Source organism: Oncorhynchus nerka, linkage group LG15 (genome assembly GCF_034236695.1).
Source record: "Oncorhynchus nerka isolate Pitt River linkage group LG15, Oner_Uvic_2.0, whole genome shotgun sequence".
Classification (NCBI taxonomy): domain Eukaryota; kingdom Metazoa; phylum Chordata; class Actinopteri; order Salmoniformes; family Salmonidae; genus Oncorhynchus; species Oncorhynchus nerka.
Window position 1 is genome coordinate 39,509,234 of NC_088410.1, and position 12,793 is coordinate 39,522,026.

Here is a 12,793-nt window from a genome sequence, read left to right on the forward strand (position 1 = left end):
CACACACACACACACACACACACACACACACACACACACACACACACACACACACACACACACACACACACACACACACACACACACACACACACACACACACACACACACACACACACACACACACACACACACACACACACACACACACACACACACACACACACACACACACACACACACACACACACACACACACACACACACACACACACACACACACACACACACACACACACACACACACACACACACACACACACACACACACACACACACACACACACACACACACACACACACACACACACACACACACACACACACACACACACACACACACACACACACACACACACACACACACACACACACACACACACACACACACACACACACACACACACACACACACACACACACACACACACACACACACACACACACACACACACACACACACACACACACACACACACACACACACACACACACACACACACACACACACACACACACACACACACACACACACACACACACACACACACACACACACACACACACACACACACACACACACACACACACACACACACACACACACACACACACACACACACACACACACACACACACACACACACACACACACACACACACACACACACACACACACACACACACACACACACACACACACACACACACACACACACACACACACACACACACACACACACACACACACACACACACACACACACACACACACACACACACACACACACACACACACACACACACACACACACACACCAGCCAGCCAGCCAGCCAGCCAGCCAGCCAGCCAGCCAGCCAGCCAGCCAGCCAGCTCGATAGCCACTGTCTCTGCAAGTAACATCTGTAGCTTTCAGACTCATAGCAGCTGGGTTCATTCATAAAATGAATTATATTAAGTAATTCTATCAAACGTCAGCCATAACCAGGAAGCCCAGTCCTCCCTTTCACCTAAGCCAGTCTAAGTGCACTCCTAGACTAACTAATTGCACGTAACGCCTAGCTGAGCGCACCAAGCTTACGCATGGGAGTCAAATTATGGTGTCGGCTTCAAAGCCTTTATTATGCTAATGATCCAGACAGAGGGCCCTTAATTTAGTGAGTCATGGATAATAATGAGTAATGTTCTGATGGAAGTTTTCAATGAGGGCTCTTACATGCGTCAGCACACAACCCATGCCTTGCCCGCTGATTCTCTTTCTCTCTCTTTCTGTCTCTCGATATCTCTCTCTCTTGGATTCATGGGTCTTTTTCTTTCGCTCTTCCTTTCTCTCTCGGAGCCACATGTTTTTGATTTAATAATGTATCTTATGTTGAAATGTCATGCCAAAAGGACATTCACAAAATAATGCACTGTCGGCCATAAATACCTAAAGAGTTTTCAGTTTTCTTGTACAGAGCATTTCCTACTGTACAATGCCTCAGTTTAGGCTGCCAATTTAGGAAGCTTCCTCCAAAGCTTAATTTTACCATGGCAACTCAAAGGACATTGCTTGTGAACCAATTATATTGCAGACATTTTTACAAAAGTAACACCATTAGTTGTCAGAGTAGGTGTTATATCCAGCTGAAAGCATGTTGAATGTGCTCATCTGTCTCTCTTCTCACTCTCTTTCTCCCTCTCTCCTTTCTATTTCTACAGTATCACCTTTACTGTATCAATACAGGATATCTGTTCTTCTCTCCTCTAATGTGGTCGTATACGAATTGCCCTCTCTCTCCATCTGATGGGGGTGCAAATGGAAGCCTTTTGGCCTTAGCGATGGGTGTTAATGACTCCCCTCCTGTGGCGTGTATGGGGAGGAAGCGTAGGGTTGAGGGTGTCGGATGCGGATAGGGATCCATGTCAATTTCAACAGGCAAATAGCATTAAGTGATCAGAGCTTAAAGTGGACCTGACAGCATTTTAGCAACATGAAATCGAATTCAAATCTTTTCATACACACCCATAGGAACAATATGACACTTGTTAAAAACATTTTATGACAAGTGGGCACTTAAAGTTGAAGTCAGAAATGTACATACACCTTAGCCAAATACATTTAAACTCAGTTTTTCACACTTCCTGACATTTAATCCTAGGAAAAATTCCCTGTTTTAGGTCAGTTAGGATCACCACTATATTTTAAGAATGTGAAATGTCAGAATAATAGTAAAGAGAATTATTTATTTCAGCTTTTATTTCTTTCATCACATTCCCAGTGTGTCAGAAGTTTACATACACTCAATTAGTATTTGGTTGCATTGCCTTTAAACAATTTAAACTTGGGTCAAACGTTTCGGGTAGCCTTCCACAAGCTTCCCACAATAAGTTGGGTGAATTTTGGCCCATTCCTCCTGACAGAGCTGGTGTAACTGAGTCAGGCTTGTGGGCCTCCTTGCTCGCACACCCTTCTTCAGTTCTGCCCACAAAGTGTTCTATAGGATTGAGGTCAGGGCTTTGTGATGGCCACTCCAATACCTTGACTTTGTTGTCCTTAAGCAATTTTGCCACAACTTTGGAAGTATGCTTGGGGTCATTGCCCATTTGGAAGTCGGTCACTCACCCACTCCTCCAATAACATGACATCCTCCCAGAAGCTAGCTAGCTCAGCCTTTGCTACTGCTCAAATGTTGCTGTAAAGGCCTACATGTTTCACCTTTGCATGGTGTTTTGTTGCAGGTTTAGTTTTTTTGGTAATTCATTGTCAAGCTTTAAAAACTGAAGCTAGACTGCAACATTTTAGTAGACTAGCCAGGATTGTGGCATGTGTCTACACACTTTCCCTCCGCTGCACGCTGTAAACGGGACAAACGAAAGCAGCCCAATTGAAGTCGAATTCACCTATGCAAGAACATCAGGCTGTAATTTTATAGATGACTCAACTGTTAACTCGCTTGTGTCCTATTCGGCCGTGACACGTACATGGGCCCATTAGCCACATTATGATTCACATTGCTGGTTTGATTGTATTGACATTCCCAGCCTGAGTTATAGTCGTCCTTTTTTGTTCCAAAGAGTGAGTCATTGAAACTGAAACAATGTATCACGAATGGCAGCAAACAATGTACCAGGCCAGCTGGAATTTACAACCTGGTAGCAATATTATTTGGATTACCAAGAAATCTATTGGTGAATTACATTAATCATGCATTGAACGGCATCCATCTATTCAGCCAACAATGCCTTAGTGTAAGTCATGGATTTTATTAATCAAATAGAACCTATTTTAAAAACCTCTTATAAAGTTGGTTTTGTAGCATAAACTAGGAATTATATTTTATTTTTTTACTATTATGATTGTCTGTTTGTTTCAGAACTGTAAAGTAGTTAAAAACGCTGTCAGTTCCACTTCAACCACTGCATCAGATGAGCAGATTGCCTCTACAGGGAACCCCAGATACACTGCTCACTCTGAGAGACATGTCAGCCTGAGGGGGGAGTTTAATAATCAAGTGTTGTTTCAAGGTTATTTAATGTTAGTATAAATTTGTAACGTGATCGCGATATACAGAGATCAAAGCAGTTAGCACAAACACACACAGCTTAAAACGATACATACTCTGGGCTCCACTTGACCGTGGTCAACAAGGGCCTATTTGTTTAGCCGACCATCTCTATGCTAATGTCAGGAAGTGTTCGTGAATGGATGACTTGTAGCTCTGTGATTTTAAACATTCCATGTTGTTTCCCTCTCAAATCAATCTTCAATGAAGTTTAGAGCGAGGAGAAACTCATGATTTTCTCCCCTCACTGCCTTTTTTGCGTTGGAGAGGATTACTCTCAATGGGGGGGGGTTCTGTCATTACAATGGTCAAACCATTGTCTGTCATGGAATAAGAACAGCAGTTTTGGGAACATACTCCAACCAATGTGCAGCCAGATTGTTTAGTTTTTATTCTCGCTTTACACCAAGTCACTTGGCTCTGTCAGAACCATGGTCTCTCCTATCATTGCTATGCAGATTAAATAATCTTCTAATTGCATCCCAGTCTGTGACCAGGTGGAACTGTCTCTGCATTCTGCAGATTCAGGTGGTTGACGGATCACCACTCAAGCTGAATGCAAGACAGCTGCTCTTCCTTCGGGGAAGGACTGCCCGTTCCATGATCTCGCCATGGTACAACTCCATTGTGTCCTATCAGAGCGCTGTAGAACCTTGGCGTGATCCTGCACAAACCACCGATTTAAAATCGAATCATTCAACTACAATGTGAATATCACCTTAGCAATATTGTATTTTCACAGGAAGCAAATAAATCCAAATCTAAAGTCAATCATATGGTGGCTGGGCTCCCTGCCTGTGCCATTAAACCCCTACAACTCATCCAGAACGCCCATCTGGTTTTCAACCTTCCCAAGGCCTACAGCAGGCAATATTGTTACTCCACTGGCTTCCAGTTAAAGCCAGAAAAGGTCAACCATGCTTGTGTTCCTGGGCAGGGAAACCTTCAGTACCTCAGGCCTGATGCCCTACACCCAAACAAGGGCACTGCGTTCATCCACCCTGGCCTAAATGACTCCCTACCACGAAGTACAGCTCACATATGCCCAGCCAAAAGTGCTGCTCTGGCCCCCAATGGTGGAACAAACTCCTCACATCAGGACAGCTTTGTTCCACCTTCCGGAAACCCTGAAACCCCACTTTCAGGAATTTGATAAAGTAATCCTTCTCACCCCCCTTAAAAGATTTAGATGATAATGCAATGGCTGTTCTATTGCACTCCACACTGTCCTCTCTCTAAATGACTTAAATGTACAAAATGAACATCTATATGGGAATGCTATTCATTGACTACAGCTCAGCGTTCAACACCATAATGCCCTCAAAGATCATCAATAAGCTAATGACTCTGGGACTAAACACCTCCCTCTGCAACTGGATCCTGGACTTCCTGACGGGATGCCACCAGGTGGTAAGGATAGGTAACAACACATCCGCCACGCTGATCCTCAACACGGGGGCCCCTCAGGGGTGCGTGCTCAGTCCCCTCCTGTACTCCATGTTCACTCATGACTGCACGGCCAGGCACGACTCCAACACCATAATTATAATGATTAACAGTGGTAGGCCTGATCACGACAACGATGAGACAGCCTATAGGGAGGAAGTCAGACACCTGGCCTTGTGGTGCCAGGACAACAACCTCTCCCTCAACGTGATCAAGACAAAGGAGATGATTGTGGACGACAGGAAAAACAGGGCCGAGCACACCCCCATTCTCATCTAAGGGGCTGCAGTGGAGCAAGTTGAGAGCTTCAATTCCTTGGTGTCCACATCACAAACAAACTAACATGGTCCATGCTAGAGGTCGACCGATTATGATTTTTCAACGCCGATACCGATTATTGGAGGACCAAAAAAGCTGATTTGGGAAGGCACACACCTCTCTATATAAGGTCCCACAGTTGACAATGCATGTCAGAGCAAAAACAAAGCCATGAGGTTGAAGGAATTGTCCGTAGAGCTCCAAGACAGGATTGTGTCGAGGCACAGATCTGGTGAAGCGTACCAAAAAATGTCTGCAGTATTTTTAATTTATTTTTTACCTTTATTTAACTAGGCAAGTCAGTTAAGAACAAATTCTTATTTTGACAGCCTAGGAACACTGCCTGTTCAGGGGTAGAATGATAGATTTGTGCCTTGTCAGCTTGGGGATTTGAACTTGCAACCTTCCGGTTACTAGCCCAACACTCTAACCACTAGGCTACCCTGCCGTATTGATGGTCCCCAAGAACACAGTGGCCTCCATCATCATTCTTGAATGGAAGAAGTTTGGAACCACTAAGAGTCTTCCTAGAGCTGACCGCCTGGCCAAACTGAGGAATTGGGGGAGAAAGGCCTTGGTCAGGGAGGTGACCAATAGCCCGATGGTCACTCTGACAAAGCTCCAGAGTTCCAATGTGGAGATGGGAGAACGTTCCAGATGGATAATCATCTCTGCAGAACTCCACCAATCAAGCCTTTATGGAGAGTGGCCAGACGGAAGCCACTCCTTAGTAAGAGGCACATGACAGCCTGCTTGGAGTTTGCCAAAAGGCACCTGAAGGACTCTCAGACAATGAGAAACAAGATTCTCTGGTGTAATGAAAATAAGATTGGCCTGAATGCCAAGCGTCACATCTGGAGGAAACCTTGCACCATTCCTTCGGTGAAGCATTGTGGTGGCAGCATCATGCTGTGGGGATGTTTTTCAGGGGCAGGGACTAGGAGACTCGAGAGAAGGATGAATGGAGCAGAGAGCTCCTTGATGAAAACCTGCTCTAGAGCGCCCAGGATATAACGACACAAGGCGAGACCCAGATGCAGACATAGGAGGCAGATGATTTTAGCTCTGTTTATTATAGTCCAAGGGGTAGGCAAAAGGAAAGTCAGGGACAGGCAAGAGTTCATAACCATGTCAGAGTCCAAAATGGTACAGGGCGGCAGGCAGGGTCGAGGTACAGGGCAGGCAGAATGGTCAGGCAGGCAGGCAGGCTCAGAGTCACGACAGGCAAGGGTCAGAACTAGGAGGACGAGAAAAAAACAGAGACTGGGTAAAACGGGAGCTAGGAGAAAAACGCTGGTTGACTTGGCAAACAAGACGAACTGGCACAGACGGACAGAAAACACTGGTATAAATACACAGGGAATAATGGGGAAGATGGGCGACACCTGGAGGGAGAGACAAGCACAAGGACAGGTGAAACAGATCAGGGTGTGACACAGGACCTCAGACTAGGGCAAAGGTTCACCTTCCAACAGTACAACAAGCCTAAGAACACAGCCAAGACAACGCAGGAGTTGCTTCGGGACAAGTCTCTGAATGTCCTTGAGTGGCCCAGCCAGAGCCAGGACTTGAACCCGATCGAACATCTCTGGAGAGACCTGAAAATAGCTGTGCAGCGACGCTCCCTATCCAATCTGACAGAGCTTGAGAGGACCTGCAGAGAAGAATGGGAGAAACACCCAAATACAGGTGTGCCAAGCTTGTAGCGTCGTACCCAAGAAGACTTAAGTCTGTAATCACTGTCAAAGGGGCTTAAACAAAGTACGGAGTAAAGGTCTGAATACTTTTTTGTAATAAATGTGCAATCATTTCTAATAACCTGTTTTTGATACATTTTAGAATAAGGCTGTAATGTAATAAAATGTGGGAAAAGTCAAGCGGTCTGAATACTTTCCAAATGCACTGTATAGACAATATGGACAGTATATGGATAGAATATGTAGTATAGCTGAAGAATAGTATATGTACAGCAATAGTTAAACAAGATAGGCCTTGACTAGAATACAGTATACATATGAAGTGGGTAAAACAGTATGTAAACATTATTAAAGTGACCAGTGTTCCATGACTATGTACCTATTGCAGCAGCCTTTAAAACGTCTTGTGACTCTCAAACCCGGATCCGAGAGCGTAATCATCGGCTGACACTAATTAGCATAACGCAACGGACATAAATCTTCCTAGAAAATCTTCCTATTCATGAAAATCACAAGTGAAATATATTGGAACACAGCTTAGCCTTTTGTTAATCACCCTGTCATTTCAGATTTTCAAAATATGCTTTACAGCCAACGCTAGACAAGCATTTGTGTAAGTTTATCATAGCCTAGCATAGCATTATGCTTTGCTAGCAGCAGGCAACCTTGTCACGGAAATCAGAAAAGCAATCAAATTAAATCGTTTACCTTTGATGAACTTCGGAAGTTTTCACTCACGAGACTCCCAGGTAGATAGCCAAAGTTCATTTTTTCCCCAAATATTATTTTTGTAGGTGAAATAGCTCCGTTTGTTCTTCACGTTTGGCTGAGAAATCGCCCGGAATTTGCGGTCACCACAACGCCAAATTAGCTCCATAATATCGACAGAAACATGGCAAACGTTGTTTAGAATCAATCCTCAAGGTGTTTTTCTAATATCTATTCGATAATATATCCGTCGGGACAATTCGTTTTTCAGTAGGGCCGATTGGAGTAATGGCTACTTCTGTATTTTACTCGAGAATCTCTCTCGGAGCCACCATGTGAACACTTACGCAATGTGGCCGCCTACGGCTATTCTTCAACAGAAATCCGTAAAACTACGTCACAATGCTGTAGACACCTTGGGGAATACGTAGAAAGCGTAAGCTCGTTGATGGCACATTCACAGCTGAATAGGGAGTCATTGGAACGCAGCGCTTTCAAAACCTGGGGCACTTCCGGATTGGATTTTTCTCAGGCTTTCGCCTGCAACATCAGTTCTGTTATACTCACAGACAATATCTTTACAGTTTTGGAAACGTTAGAGTGTTTTCTATCCAAAGCTGTCAATTATATGCATATTCTAGCATCTTTTCCTGACAAAATATCCCGTTTAAAACGGGAATGTTTTTTTTCCAAAAATGAAAATACTGCCTACAGCCTAGTGACTAAAATTCAGGGCAGGTTACTAGGCGGAGGCCGGCTAGTGGTGACTATTTAACAGTCTGATGGCCTTGAGATAGAAGCTGTTTTTCAGTCTCTCTGTCCCAGCTCTGATGCCCCTGTAATGACTGCACCAGGTGGTGATACAGCCCGACAGGATGCTCTCAATGGTGCATCTGTAAAAGTTTGTGGGTCTTAGGGGCCAAGACAAATTTCTTCAGCCTCCTGAGGTTGAAGAGGCACTTACTGTTGCACCTTCTTCACCACACTGTGTGTGGGTGGACCATTTCAGATGGTCAGTGGTGTGTATGCTGAGGAACTTGAAGCTTTTCACCTTCTCCACTGCAGCCTGTCAATGGGGGAGGGGGGTGCTCCCTCTGCTGTCTCCTGAAGTCCACGATCAGCTCTTTCGTTTTGTTGACGTTGTGGTTATTTTCCCTGCACCACTCCACCAGGGCACACATTGTTGGAAATCAGGCCTACCACTTATGTGTCATCTGCAAACTTGATGATTGAGTTGGAGACGTGCGTGGGGGCCACATAGTAATGGGTGATCAGGGAGTACAGGATGGGGTAACGTGCTGATGACATACTGCATGTTCAATTTTGATCTGGGTAAGCCACTTCCCTTGGCCTTACACTTGAAAGTTGAAACCCATTGTATCACATTTCAAGATCTCACACCTGACTCTCCTCTCTCCTTGTGGTTCCTAAGGTCTCTCTCTCTCCCTGCAGGCTATGTCCAGGGGATGAGTGACCTCTCGGCTCCTATCCTGTTCATCACCCAGACCGAGGTGGAGTACTTCTGGTGTCTGACAGGCTTTATGGAGATGGTGGTAAGCACCTTACTCTCTTGTCATATAATCATGTATTACCACATACTGTGAGATTGGCAAAACCATAACATTCTAATGTTCTCTCTCTCTCTGTCCCTCAGCACCAGAACTTTGAGGAGTCTCAGGAGGCCATGAAGCAGCAGCTTCTCCAGCTCAGCCTGCTGCTGAAGGCTGTGGACCCTGAGCTCCTTAACTACCTGGGTAAACAATGACTATCACTCAGTCTAGGTTTGGGCGATGTCAACCTTTATCCTATCGTGATAAAACATTGTGCTACACGATGCTATTGCCCCTCTTGATTTGCCTCGTAAAATAGTAGAAAAATAAATGATATTGTTTGCTCAGTCTCTGTGATTGAGAATTGTTTAGGCTATATACTTGCATTCTTGTTCTTTTTGAAAACCACAACTTTAGGACAACATTTTCTTAAAATAGATTATTTGGGAAATAAACTCCTGTTCATAACTTTAACTTGTCTTACAGCTTTTACGATTGGCCAGTAGGAGGATAGTGTAAGGAATGACACTGGAGAATAGAAGCAGGTATGCAGAGTTGACATTTAATTAGGAACGGACATGTAACAGGACAGGAACAGCGTCAGAACTGGGAAGATAGACGACAAACAATGCAGCAGCAGAGAGCTGGGGAACTGACAAATATAGGGGAGGTAATAAACAAGAGATTGGGTGAGTCCAGGTCGCTGATGCTCGTTGACGAGGGAAGGCAGATGTGCGTAAATGATGGTGGCAGGAGTGCGTAATGCAGGGCAACAAGAGCCGGAGCAGGCGTGACAGTACCCCCCCTCTAGGAACGCCACCCAGCGTCCCACCTGGGTGAGCAGGGCCGAGACATGGGTGCTGGGAAAGCCGGCTAGGGTAAACTCCCCACGAACCGGCAGGGGTGTGGGAGCCTGGCGAGCCAGCTGATGCATAGGAGCCTGACGATCTGACTGAGGCATGAACGCCTGTCGATCCCCTGCGGCATGGAAGCCTGTAGATCTGGCGGAGCATGACGTGGGATGGGAACCTGCCGAGCCAACTGGGGCAAGGAAACCTCTCGAGCCAGCTAGGATGGGGAAGCCCGACGAGCTGGCTTAGGCACCCCCGGTTCCATCGGCGGTGAAATCCAAGCTCGACATCACCAACAAAACAAGAAAACTCCTGGGCCGTCTGGGCGAACAAGACCTAACGATCCGGCTGAGGCCCGAAAAAGGATGGGCGCCTTCCGAACCAACCGGGGCAAGGAAACCTCTTGAGCCAGCTAGGGTGTGGAAGCCCAATGAGCTGGCTAGGCACCTCCGGTTCCATCGGCGGCGACCCAGGACGACGTCACCACCAACCGGAACGCAAGTACTCCCCGATGCTTCGTGTGTTGGCTGCTGCATTCTGTAAGGAATGACACTGGAGAATAGAAGCAGATACGGGGAGTTGACATTTAATTAGGAAAGGACGTGCAACAGGACAGGAACAGCGTCAGAACTGGGAAACACAAAGACAGCAGCGGGGAACAGAGCTGGGGAACTGACAAATGTAGTGGAGGTAATAAACAGGAGATTGAGTGAGTCCAATTTCGCTGATGCGCGTGACGAGGGAAGGCAGGTGTGCGTAATGCAGGGCAGCCTGGCACCCGGGGAAGAGCCGGAGCAGGGTTGACAGAGGTTATTGGCCATTTGATTTTCAACCTCGCATTTAATAAGCTTAAACTTGTCATTCGATTTCTTTAAAGGCTATTGATGTTCTCCCTCATTATTAGTCCTCTGTCTACGTTTTTAGGCTATTCAAAAACGTGAAACTCTGTTACATTCGTTGTTTGATCATCCGAAAGCCATGCACAAAATGAAGACGCGTAGCTGTCTTTTTACAGATAAACTGCACCCCTGACGTGTCTCTACTGTGTGAGAGTTGTTAAAAGTATAACTAAGGGGCCAAATTATTTCATATATAGCGTGTGACAACAAACAGAGCACCAAATGCTTATTGGAGCTATCTGAACTCATTCTAGATGTGGACAACAGATATGCATCTCTTCTGACTCCTGAACTCTGCAAAGAGAGACTGCTACACCAATTGGAATTTGACAATATTTCCACCAAACAAACGACGCAGCTTCTGTTTAAGTTGAGGCAAAAATTCTATGAACACGGCGAGAAAGCTGGCAAGTTGTTACCTCATCAGCTTCGACAATCCGCTGCTAGCAGCGGCATACCTGAAATCTGTGTTGCAGCTGATGTAACTTCTACCAATCCCAAAGAAATCAACCATCAATTTAAGCAATTTGATTCTGCTCTTTACTCGTCAGAGGCTCTTCCATGACACATCTCGTATGCATGCATTTCTAGACTATCTGGACATACCCTGACTCAATTCAGATGAACAAACCAACATGGATGCCTCAATAGGTGATGATGAAACTACTCTGGTAATCCAGTCCATGCAGAGTGGTAAAGCCCCTGGGCCTGATGGCTTCCATATTGAATTTTATAATGAATTTTCCTCTAAATTATCTCCTATCCTCAGCTCAATGTACAATGAAATCCTTTCTAGTCAGAAACTGCCACAGACACTTACCCAGGTGACTATTTTGGTTTTGCTTAAAAAAGACTAGAATCCCCTAGACTGTGGCTCATACCACCCTATAAGCCTTTGTGCTGCGATTTTATAAAATGATATGGCAACAAAGTATTGAGCGTATCCACACAACATTTTTCATAAGGCATGGGCTTATTCAGTTTAAGGTTTTGCACCATCTCTATTACTCAAATGACAGATTGGCAAAAATATACCCAAATATTGACTCCAAGTGTTTGAGATGCCACCAGAGTACAGCGACTGTGGGACATGTTTTGGTCATGCCAATCTTTGTGGCCTCTGGGACCCCATTTTTGAGACATTCTCACATATGTGTAATACAATTGTTAGCCCCAACCCGGTCACTGGCGTTTTTGGGGTACTTCTCCTAGACCAGAATGCTACCTTGCTGCTAGCTCACTGCCAGGTCGCCACCTTGTCCTCTTTCATTGGTAGTCTGCAAAGCCGCCCTCCTTTATGCAGTGAGTTAAGGAGGTGATGTCATCTGGAGGTGATGAAGGTGATGTCATCATGTCATGTCAAAAGTTTGACTTAAACTGGTCAATATGTGGAGAGTCTGTCTATTACTTAGTGTAACTTGCGTAGTTTGGTAAGCAGTCATGTCTGTTCTAGTGGCCATTTGTGTTAATAATAATTTTTGTAGAACTTTTTTCCCCCATTGGTTTTGTTTCTATTATTGTTTGTTTCAGTTTTTCTTTCCTATTTACCTTTTATAGATACTTTGGAGGGAGGTAATGGATGGATGGGAGACTGAGGGGTTGGGGTTGTACTGTTTTTGTTTTTAATATCTGAAAATCTATAAATAATGGAAAAAAAGAAAAATGAATGATTTTGCACTTCTGTCCATTTGTGTAATAGGTGTATTTATCAGGAAGCTCATCTCGGAGGCAAGGTGTAAGGGAGTATAGGTTCCCCTTCATCGTCCTTGCATGTGCAA